The 11,270-nt window shown below is 42.7% G+C and overlaps 1 protein-coding gene across 4 annotated transcripts in view; it reads right to left on the reverse strand.

Moving 5' to 3' along the window:
* dlgap1b (discs, large homolog-associated protein 1b) overlaps window positions 1–10,463 on the reverse strand; it is an 89,805-nt gene extending 79,342 nt beyond the window's left edge. For 2 of the 4 annotated variants that reach the window (XM_079576055.1, XM_079576056.1), the window contains exon 1: window positions 10,259–10,463. The gene's annotated coding sequence lies outside the window, so the exon portion shown is untranslated. Of the gene's footprint in view, window positions 1–1,341; window positions 1,352–10,258 lie in introns of those variants that run through there. The other 2 variants (XM_079576053.1, XM_079576054.1) reach the window with 2 other exon arrangements.
* Between the last annotated feature and the right edge of the window lie 807 nt (window positions 10,464–11,270).

Genomic DNA, 11,270 nt, shown 5'->3' on the forward strand with positions numbered 1-11,270 from the left:
GAGTGTCAAGCAAATGCCTCGACCTTACAGCGTGACGTGTGTGCAGTTCAGGTGCTGTCCGTGGTGCTGAAGCCATTCTTCCATTCTTTCATAACCGCCTTTTAGTCTGGGCCATTCATCTTATTTCCAGATTCTATCTCAACAGTAGTCACTTCAGCCCGCACAGATTTTGATTCCTCTGCAAATCTGCCACCCCGATTTCAACCCCCTAACCACTTTTATTCTGTGCAATTAGATTATCTATACTGAATATGGGCAGTCTCTGGAAAGGCTCAGCATGGTGTGTGAATGTTGACCAATAACGGGCAGGGAGCGTCCCGTGCTGCTCACAGGAGCAGACTGACGCCTGACCTCCAGCTGTCGGGCCGTTTTGTGCTCAATTAGCAAAACCACTTTCTCTCACTCTTTGCCAAATGTGTGACCTTTTCCCCTGCACTAATTCAATAACTAATATATCCTGACACAGAATTTTGCATGTCACCAAAGAGTGTGAGGCTGGGTGATAACAGGAGGCAAAGAGGACCATCATTGATTGTAAGCATCAGTCCACTTTACAAAACTAAATTTTTCATGTCTAATATGTGCAGGAAATATATACCAATGGCTGAAATGTATTGTGTCATGACTATTTCTTCATGCAAAACACTAACAGACAGCACAGCAACGAGAAACAGATGTCTGGTGAGCAGTATAGCAACCAAACTAGCCATTACTTTCTTATTTAATGTTTGTATTGGCTATAATGTATTTATTGAAAGGTGGATGGATATGAAGAGAAAGCATGAATGTACATATTTTTATCTTGGGAAAAAATATCTCCATTGAAATGAATGACATAACCTTAGAATAGCCAGGATGGCAACAGAACAGAAAAGAAAACTGAGAAACCTGATCAGTGAAGTGGCACAAACGGCCCTAGCAACATGTTTCAAAGCAACTGTAATGCCCAAAACAACAAACTTGCTAATTCACGATTGATAAAAATGCTTCATAATTAAAAGCACAGTCTGTAACCGTAGCCAATTAGTAAAAGTTGGCTGTGGTAATGAGGATTGTTCTTGGTTAAAATGTCAATAGAGGTTAAACCACTGTGAAAAGCCGAAGGGCCAGATGGAGATGTAGAACACACAACTCACTACTACTTACTACTCTTTTACAGAACTAAATGACAGTATTAAGGGTGGATTCATTTAACAATGCTTTCACATTGTGAAAATATGCTTAACTAATCCCCACTGTGTTGTTTATTTAGCACAAGATGAAATTACTGTGGATTTGGTCGAAAGGCGAAACAACACTTTGCTTCAGCATGTTCTTGTTTTTAAGCAAAACATGGCACCAAACGTTGACTGGTTCACACGCTGACACACACAGCCATCTGTCACTGCGCTCAGCCTGGCCGTCCCATCGAGACACACGCTCACTTATCATTCCACGACTTAGTTACCGCCTCGTTACGCCGGTTACTAAGTGTCGCGGCCGGGCTCACACCTTTATAATGGAGTGGAGGTTCGGGCTCGCCGGAGGGACAGGCGCGATCGATCTGCCGGGGATGGGACCGACGCACCGTTCGAGACGTGGCCCCGCTTGCCTTTACAGTCACAGTCTCCATCTGCCTGCGCTGAATCGCACTATATGGTGTTTACAGGATAAGGATGAAATGATCTGGCTTACAAGCTGCCGATTGAAACCGTCCTCCCTGTGCTAATCAGCATGTTTACCGGTACATAGTATACCATTTTTTAAGCTACATTTTAAACACTGTTACCCTGGTTAACAGAGCAATCCAGAGGAAGAAGTGCCCCCTCTGCTGGCATGTTGCATGACTACATTTCATAACATCCAGAAAACTAGGGGTATTTTACAGACACTTTTATTAGTTGAAGTTATATTACTAGAAAACACCAAGGCAAAGGTGTCCAAAGTAGTCACATCAGATACCTTAAAAAAAAGAAAAATAAACAAGTTAAAAATAAACCTGTACAAATCGACAGTTCCCACAAAATGCCAGACCAAAACACTGTAGTAGCCCTCAGTTGTACGCGACTTAGGAGTAAACTCCATGTTGTGGGTGAACTTTTGACACGAGGGCAGTGGCAGTGGACCAGGAGAGCCAATCACATTAGAGAAGGTGTACGGCCGACATTCAAAGTAGCCAGGTGACCTTTTGGTTGTGAGATGACCATGAGTACTTTGCGACAGATAATCCCGGGGAAAGCTGGTTACAGTCTGGACAATGGCCTCCTCCCCCCACCCATAGCCAATACTACAGCTCTGCATGTCATAGTGACATCATCAAACCGTTGCCCTCCCCAAAGGTGTTTCATATGATGTGCTGCTTCACTCATACAACAGTTACAGCTTACGGTTACTGCCACATATTAAGAAACGGGTGAGAGAATTACGAGGACTCTAGTTTTAGAACCAGTCCCATTGACTTTCTCAGAACTTGGCCCTGGAGAGCGGGCAGCAGTAGCGGAGCAGTAGAGGAGCCTTGGTGCAGCCTATTAGCCCTCTCCTTGTTCCCCCCCGCTCTCACTGCCTCTTCATTCATTGGCCCTTGTGCCTGATTTAGCCGGAGCCCTGGGCCTGCAGCACTGGCAGCGGTATAGAGGGCCATGTAAATGTCACCGTCTCAAAGGCTGTGCGCCGCGGAGCGTGAAATGAAATCTGGCAGAGTTTTAGGGCTTGCCTTTTCCTCACACGGGTTTTCCACTGTGGATCAGCCTATGTAACACTCCAGCGCATGTTATGATTACATCTATGTCCATAGTGTTGGTCTTTATCCATTAGTGGGAGGTCAACAGTTTTGTTTTTATACGAGCATAAATGAAGCAAAATGGCGCCCGACGTTTGTACAATACATTGAAGTGCCAATCAATTTATTTAGGTTATTATAAATTGGAGGATTATTATTGCGGTATTAAACTGTTATTTTGTCGTAATCCGCACTAATCCTATGGCTATAACTGTAAGAGGCTACAGAATATTTATCTCTGCACCGCACAAAACAGAGCAATGAAAAGTTGATTGACTTTTAAATGAAAAAGTAAATATTCATCCAAACAGTGCTCATTGTCCTCTGTATCTTTTCACTGGAAGGTCAAAACATAGACTGACTGTCCTGGTGTTGGCAGTGCAATACCTGACGGCAACGAGAAAGTAACGAGAAAGTTCCCCATGTTTGCGGACTGCGTTAAAAAAATTATACAGTGACTACAAAGAGGATCAGGCATTCACTCTCCATCCAAAAAGTACAAAGTTTGTCCTCCCTGAGCGTGGATTTGAAACAGTTTCAACGCATTTCCGTAAACGAGGTGAAAAGACACAGTGGGATGAAGAATTGACGGGTTAATGTGTATTTGTGGTGTGACCTAGTTGTCATTGTAAGTGTGACTTTAGCTGGAGCGACAGCTGTGTGCCGGAGCTCAATAAAACACATATCGCACTCGATTCAAAAGTGATGAGACCAATTAAAGGCTGTCAGCAGTAAATATGGCTCTTATTGTGTCCTTATCAGGGCTATTCATCTGCCGGGCAGCTGCTAAAGCCAGCCTCATGTGGACATTTACAAATAGCCTGCACTCTTCTATGTAAAGCTGCAGGCAACCTATGCAGCTTATCTTGTGTAACGGCCTCTTAAATAAATCTCCTGGCTTTAAATAAACAGGTGCTGCGCTTACGGAGGCTTTCTTCAATGGACAGTCACATGACCAGAGCTCCCTGGGAGATACTGACGGGCATGTGACATGGTCATGCCCCATCCGAGCTACTTCTACTTTTGTATTCAAATGACTTTAGTGGTTCAGTTCACGCAACGTCGCAGCCATCCCAACAGCCTACAGTTTAAAAATGAGGTGGAGGACAGGCCAGAATTCTATGTAGAATTTTTTAATTTATTTTTTACCTTCAAAATACAGGTTTTTAAAACAGGTGTCAGGTTAATATCTTTGTGATTATAACTCCAAGGCAACCTTTTGATTCATGAGAGCCAATTTCCCCTCAAAAAGTACTAAAATCATATCTGTAAAGACTAAAGAGTCGCATCAAGTTTTAGTTTATCTGGTTACTGAAAATGTAAGCCTTAACAAGGATGAAGCTACATCTGAACAAACTCATAACAGGGTCTAAACAAGCACCAGCTCCAGAGTAGACTAGTGCTAAAGCATATGAGACCCAGAACTACCACAACTAAACTAGAGCTGCAGGACATTAAGGGCCACACTCAGAGCGACCAGAGCGGCTAAAGCAACCAGTTCCCATTATTATCCCAAGCTGGAATCAGAAGGGCAACTTCTGCGTGTTACCTTCCTGCAGGCCTCCATAGGAAATGATTGGGAACAATAGTCGCTGCAGTCACTGCCAGTGTGAGTGGTGTGAGTGCACCCTTATACTTCATCAGACTCTGAAACAGATATGGGCACATCGGCACATTGGGGGGGTGGGGTGGAGGGGGACTGTAAAAGAAAGAATTGACCGTAATCTATCAAAATGCATGTAAAAAAGAAGGACTGCATTAAATATGTATTTATATTAGGATAAATATGAAATATTTATTATCATTTAGTGTTTGTTCTAAGGTGTTGGTCGGGTTTAGATGATTTTCATGCTGAGATAAAAAGCCAAATGGGCTTCATTTGCCCCGAGGTTTTTTTTGTCCATCTCTGTTCCAAAACCATAGGTTGCCCATTGCTGTATTAGATCTATCTACAAGAAACAAAAACTAGCACAAATGTCATGATCCTCTCCTTCACTGAAAGAAATGACAAGATTATTATGGGGCACTTTTAAGAGAGTAAAATGTAAGTGAGAGCACACATGCTGAGTTTGTGACTGTCTGGTGCTCCTACTCTGATTCATCCTCCTCAGAACCAGACCAGCTGCTCCAGGCCACAGCTCTAGTCCAGACCCACTGCAGTGGGCCAACGCTCTCCGGCCACTGGGGCCAACAAGCTGCCACTTGGTCAATTACTGTCCATCCAGATCAAAAGTACACTAAAGAACATAGGTGTTGTATGAGTTTTCATTTTCAGCTTCAGACGCCAGGGCACTCTGGAACAGAGCTGATAAATGGACACTGTGATTAATGATGACAAGAAGGTCAAAGGGTAAGATAGCAGTGATAGTGGCTTCTTCCTATGAACTCAATCATAACATCTCTCGAAACAGCTATATTCTTAGTCAGACAGTCTTTACTAGTGCTAACTAATCATGGGTTTAAAGATTGTTAATTAGCTATCACCTTCTACTAAAGGCATGGTAAATGTAAAAAGAGAATCTGGATGCAATAAGAGTGCCTTTCATACGTTTATGCTACTTAAACACAAAAGAGCCCTTTCAATACAGAACAATTACAATATCTTACAAAAACATCTCGAGCACTTCACAATTACAGTCTTTAGGCAATACATTATTCTCTGCTAACAACAAAATATCTCTTGGAGTCTATAACCTACTACCCGTGTAGTTGTTTGGACTTTTTAAACATTTCCTGAAATGCATGTGATTCTTGTACGAGCAGTTCACATTGTAGCCTTCTCTCAAATGTTAATTCTCCTGGACATGTTTACAATACTTCAAATATATATATATATATATATATATATATATATATATATATATATATATATATATATATATATATATATATATATATATATATATATTTCCCCAAATGGCACAGTCCACTATATAACTCGAATGGAAACTCTTCTTGTGCTAAAATGACTGTAAACATTATAGCCACACATAAACGAACATATAACTGCAATGGAACTCAATGCAAACTTATAAAAATAAGTTGATGTACAGCGGCCCCACAGCTCAACCTGTATAGGCCCATTGCAGTGTTTGCGTGGGGACTAGCGCCTCAATAAGGAGAAATAGTGTTTAGATTTATTAGATGACGGGATATCTGATAGCAGAGCACACTCTTTAATCTATTATGAGCTGCTGATAGCACAGTGCAATTTCATTTCTCCCGGTTATTGCCTGCACTTCTCAGGTGACCATAAGCACCACTGTACACACACACACACACACACACACACACACACACACTCACGCACACGCCACACTTCATTAAAAGTAGCACAGATACCACAGTTATCTCCAGAATGCTTCCCATACCAGATGAGACTCTTCGCCTCCGAGCCAATAGCGGAAGATGGCAAAATATAGCAAACGGTATCTGCAGGAATGCTTGAACAAGGCGGGCAGCACCGAAGGGCCAGTGTTTAGAATAACCCAATGTGAGCACAATGCCCAAACATGTACGTTCGGAAATACTGTGAGCTGTTTAAGGATTCAAAGCAGGCGAAAGTGATACCGTACAGAGTGAAGCTCAGGCAGAGGAGTGAGTGTGAGTGGATCGTCCAGCCCGATGTCTAGCCATAGGCCTCCCTGGTGGATTGTGTTACCCAACAATGGCAGTGGCCTTTCACAGACTGAGTATTGCTCCAAATAGCTGGAAGCCATACAAACATGCATCACTCTTACCCCCCCGACCCCCCCCCAACCCGACACTAGCTCTACCACGAGAATTGACATTGTCCCGGTGGCAAACGCGGGTCCGCAGCATGTCTTTATATCAACAAATGTGTGCCCTAGTTTCTGGCAGAAGGCGCGTAAAAGCAAGCCTTCGCACCATATAGTTCAGCAGAGCATGAAGCGGACTACATACAGAAAGGGCAGCCAGGTTTGAAATGACAATAAGGCAGGGGTAGAAGGATGTGTCTTCTGGATGAAAGATGGACAAGGGCCGAGGTTTGACGGGACAGAGACAGTGATGAGGCGAGACATATTGTATAACTGTAAGCACGCGTGGCCCCCAGGCAAAGACAGAGAGACCTGCCGGCGTCACGGAGCATGAAGAGGAACGCCGCTAAGCATCGCAAATTCAACTGCACTTATTCACTTCACCCTGAAAATCAGTAATCACACATAGATTGGAAAATGACTGCACGGCGAGAGCAATGCAATTTATCCAATTTGTTTATTTACACCCACTTTTATCACTATTATTACACAGTCAAAAGCAAAACACTTTTAAGTACAAGATGATGTGATTAAAGCCACACTACCGAACGCATCCCCCAATAAATAGAATCAAATGGGAGCATTTATTTTCATGATGGGTTTTGTTTTGTTTGCGTGCCTCTTTCCGTGTGTAGGAATCTACTCTTGACTCAGCGCGTTGCCACTTTGCTTCGTTCAAATTTGATTAAATTGATAATCCACTGGAGAAAAAAACAAAGCATTGTCTACGCCTGGCTGATTATTAGGAGCATGCTTTGTATCGCTGGGATGTTTGTTTTAGTCAAAACTTCTTAAGTATGGGGATTTGATTCATAAGATACTATCCTATAGCACTGTTGTCACGTGATAAGCTAGCAAGGCAAGCACAACTTCAGGACGCTAATAAATAAAACCGCTCTGAAACTGCTTTGCGATGCATATTACGCTTTCTGATGCATATTTTAACATGGCTGTACAATTGTGTGAACACTGACAGCAATTCCTGCAACGTAAATCGTATTCAACTTCGCACAATAGCATGCCAGTCCATGTCTCTATATGTGAAGCGTTATTTCTATAGGTGGTGGTTCGATCTTATTTGTACGGGCTCCGTAAAAAAAAAAAAAAAAGGTGTCTATAAAGCTTAACACACAGGACTCCACTAATCACCCCGGGGGTAGCTTGTTCTCTGCGCTTTAAAAACAATTACACCAGAGAGGAGCCAAAGAAATTACATTGGCATGCTGACACATCCTGAGCCGGGAGGGCAGGGAGAGCGGCAGGTTAAGATTAGACTTGAAGAGCCGCCTCAAGTCGAGCTAGTGAGGCGTCACCGGCGCCCGAGAGAAACATGCTGGCAATTGAAAAATCTCCTGTGTGGTCGTTTATTTTGGCACCATATGCAACTGAACCGATTTGTTTGAGCACCCATCCGTCCCCTCGTCTCCTTATAGCCAGGGCTTTAAGTATGTTAAAAAGCCCCCATATGGGACCTTTAAGAGAGGGCAGACTGACGCTACGGCACGGCAGGAACATGGGGAACAGTGGATGAGCTGACTCACCACTGCTGTCCACCTCAGACACCATCACTACTCCACTCACACTGCAGTAGCCTCTCCTCTGTGATCAGACCTCCGGCTAGTTATTAGTAACAGCCATGTCGTCACGCTCCACTGTCGTCATGCCCTTTGTTACTGTAAAGCCCAGCGGGTTAGTAGCGATATTTCGACCACTACTATTTTGCCTGCAGTTTATGTTTCTTCTCTCGTGTGTTTGACATATCGCTGTCCAGATATATACATCAAGTGATTTGAGGGAAAACGTGATATTGTGTGTGTGAGAACGCTGAATTATGAACTGAACTAATAAAGTATACCTTAACCCTTAACCTTAAACGCGATTTTCTCATATTAACATTTCTCACACTGGGCCCTTAAACAAGCTGAGATGCCCAAAAGAAATGGTAAAAGCCACAATCATACATGACATTACTACTTTACATGAGTCTATTAGGATTGAAAATGAACTGAAGCAATGTTTACAGCTTATCCTCATTTGAACTTCATTGACAACACACAAAAAAAGAAGCGTTCAGCACTAATTAAGCGGCAGAGGCTGATACAGCATATGGAATGACTTTATCTTCTATAACCGTGAGCAGAATTATCATACAGCACGGGAGTCCACACATCTGATGACAGCACTGAGACAAAGCAGAAGCTAACGAAGCGTGGGGGGGACAAGGTTAAGAGCTCAGCCCAGACCCCATCATTATGTGACAGGCAAAGAGAAAAGCCAGCTAATGATCATTGGAACATATAGGAGACTGCAAGTTTTATGCACAATGAGTTGGAAAGGGGACGCTTCACAGAGGGAAATGGCCATGTTTGGAAGGTTTGGAGCAGAGGAGAGAGGAAGGATCAACAGATTGCCGTTCTGGTCTGTGCTTTCTGACGATAAGGCTTGTAGAAAAAAGAAACAGATTTGCCTTGCAGTGCGGCTCACAGAAGAAAAGTAAAATATTATCGGCCATTATAGTTTCTTTTTCTTTGGATCAGAGAATCTAGAAGAGCTATGTTAACATATTAAGAAGGCAGAGGTTCACAGTCTAAGCTGAGTTGCACAATTTATGTGTCGTTTCATGGCAATATGAAAAGCTATAGTCACCAGTATATATGTAAAACTGCAGAATTATCATGCCTACAGACAATACTCAATACTGATTTATTTGAGTACTTCATTCAATCTGAAACTTTTAATGACCGCTTGGAACTCTGACAACCTTTAACCTTCTTCCTGAATCTAGTAGATGATTTTTTTTTTTTTTGCTGTTGGCTTTGTGCCCTGGTCACATACAGCTGCAATAATAGAGTGTGCTCTAATAGCATATAATTTTCATCCACACCAGGAGCTGTTAACCCCGTTTTTAATCTCGTATATTGAGCTGGTGGTGCATTTTCATCAGGCAAGTCATCCATTCATAGAACAGCTGGAGAAAGTGCAGGGAGTCATTTAGCTACAGATGTAATGCCATTTTGCCAGTTGATTTTTTTTCCCACACAGCCAGTCCGGGGCACTTGAGCCTGCTCAGACCACATGCCAATTTACAGGGACCTATAAATGAAAGAATATCGACTTCACGCATAGGGCTCCACTATACCAATAAAACAGCCGTCTACAGCCAACTGGGCAAAAATGCAGGAAAGACGTGTCCATACTGACACCTCAAAAATCTATTAGCAATTTGAAGCACATGCTCCATTGCAAATCAGTCACAACAAATGCACAAGCCACGAGTAGCGTAGTTTGTGTAAATAAATGCCGCAAAATCGCACTCTGCGCGTCCTAAACGGTGACATGCCATTAACGCAATTGCAGACGCGGCTGTTCGTCAAGGTGCACGGATGGGTTGACTGGATACTATTCCCAAAGCCTCATGATGCAGCGCGACATCGAATTAAACGCAGCCACTCAAGTTGAAGCAATTTACATAGTTGGTCAAGCAAATCTATTTCCGTGAGAAACTTATGATTGTCCATTTGTAAGTGCAGTGTAGTATTGGTTACGCAGTTCGTTATTACGCACAAATCTTCATGACAGAACACTGGCTGATGGGATTCTACGTGTTATCAAAATGGGAAAAAGTTGACATTTACTGTAAGGGGAATTATGGAGTGCAACAAAGGCAAAAGCAGTCACAGGAGAATGAATAAAAGAATCATTTTACGCATTTCAGGCTTACCTTATGAGCGCAGTAGACCCGACAGTCCAACGGTCGCCTTTAGGAGCAATGCGCACACTTTCGATGAAATAAGCCTCTGTTGTTATGGCAAATGCAAGTCAGAATCGGCCATGTAGGCTGTCACTTTGATGGTAAGGTCCCGTACACTGTAGTGTCCTCCTGCATCGCTCCGTCTGTGGGCTGCATCACTGAACGTATGAACCAGCGCTTCACATGAACGGCGAGAGGGAAAGTCCGGGATGGAGTAGATGGCCCTGAGTGGATTCTCCGACGAGCTGCAACTCTGAGTTTGAGAGGTATGTTATTTTATGGTGTGAGAGGCAATGGTCCCTAAACTTTAGTCTAAACACAGAAAAGGAGACGTTAATGTCAATATTGGCGCCCACGCAAAAGACCCCGGTGTTAATTCGGTGTAATTAAATTTAAATACTTGTGCTGTATGTAGCCAACTCACCACCACTAACCACGTTTTAGCTTCAAAACTTACTTATATATATGTTTTGTTCATCCAAAACGGCACATAAAAGTTGGTTATTCCCAATTTACAGGAAGTTAATTTGCACGTGGTTCGTTCGTAGCCCTCACTGCGCATGCCAAAAAGTAATGTTGTATTAATTGAAAAGTTAAATTTTCCTTTTTTATGTACAATAAACATATAGGAAAGAATGAATGTAGAATATAATTAGTCAAAATTGAAGGGACATTTTACAAATTAATCTCAATATTATTAATAATGAAGAATCTTGTGATTAGCTTCTATCCTCATTCTCTTACATGATTAGACACATTCTTCTCACATAACCACCTTAAATAACCCCATTCCAAACAGCAGAATGAGAGCATATTGATGTTTTTCTCCTCTCTGTGCAGAAAGGGCAGCTGTCTCCAGCTGCACAGCACATTCTCAGTGCTGCCTTTTGTGATGCTGTTAATTTTAACACAAGTTGTGCACCAGAGGGACAGCTGTGCAGCACATCGGCCTGTGTCTGCATCACTCAGAGCACAGAGCTGA

This window comes from Gobius niger (assembly GCF_951799975.1).
Source record: "Gobius niger genome assembly, chromosome: 18".
Classification (NCBI taxonomy): Eukaryota; Metazoa; Chordata; class Actinopteri; order Gobiiformes; family Gobiidae; genus Gobius; species Gobius niger.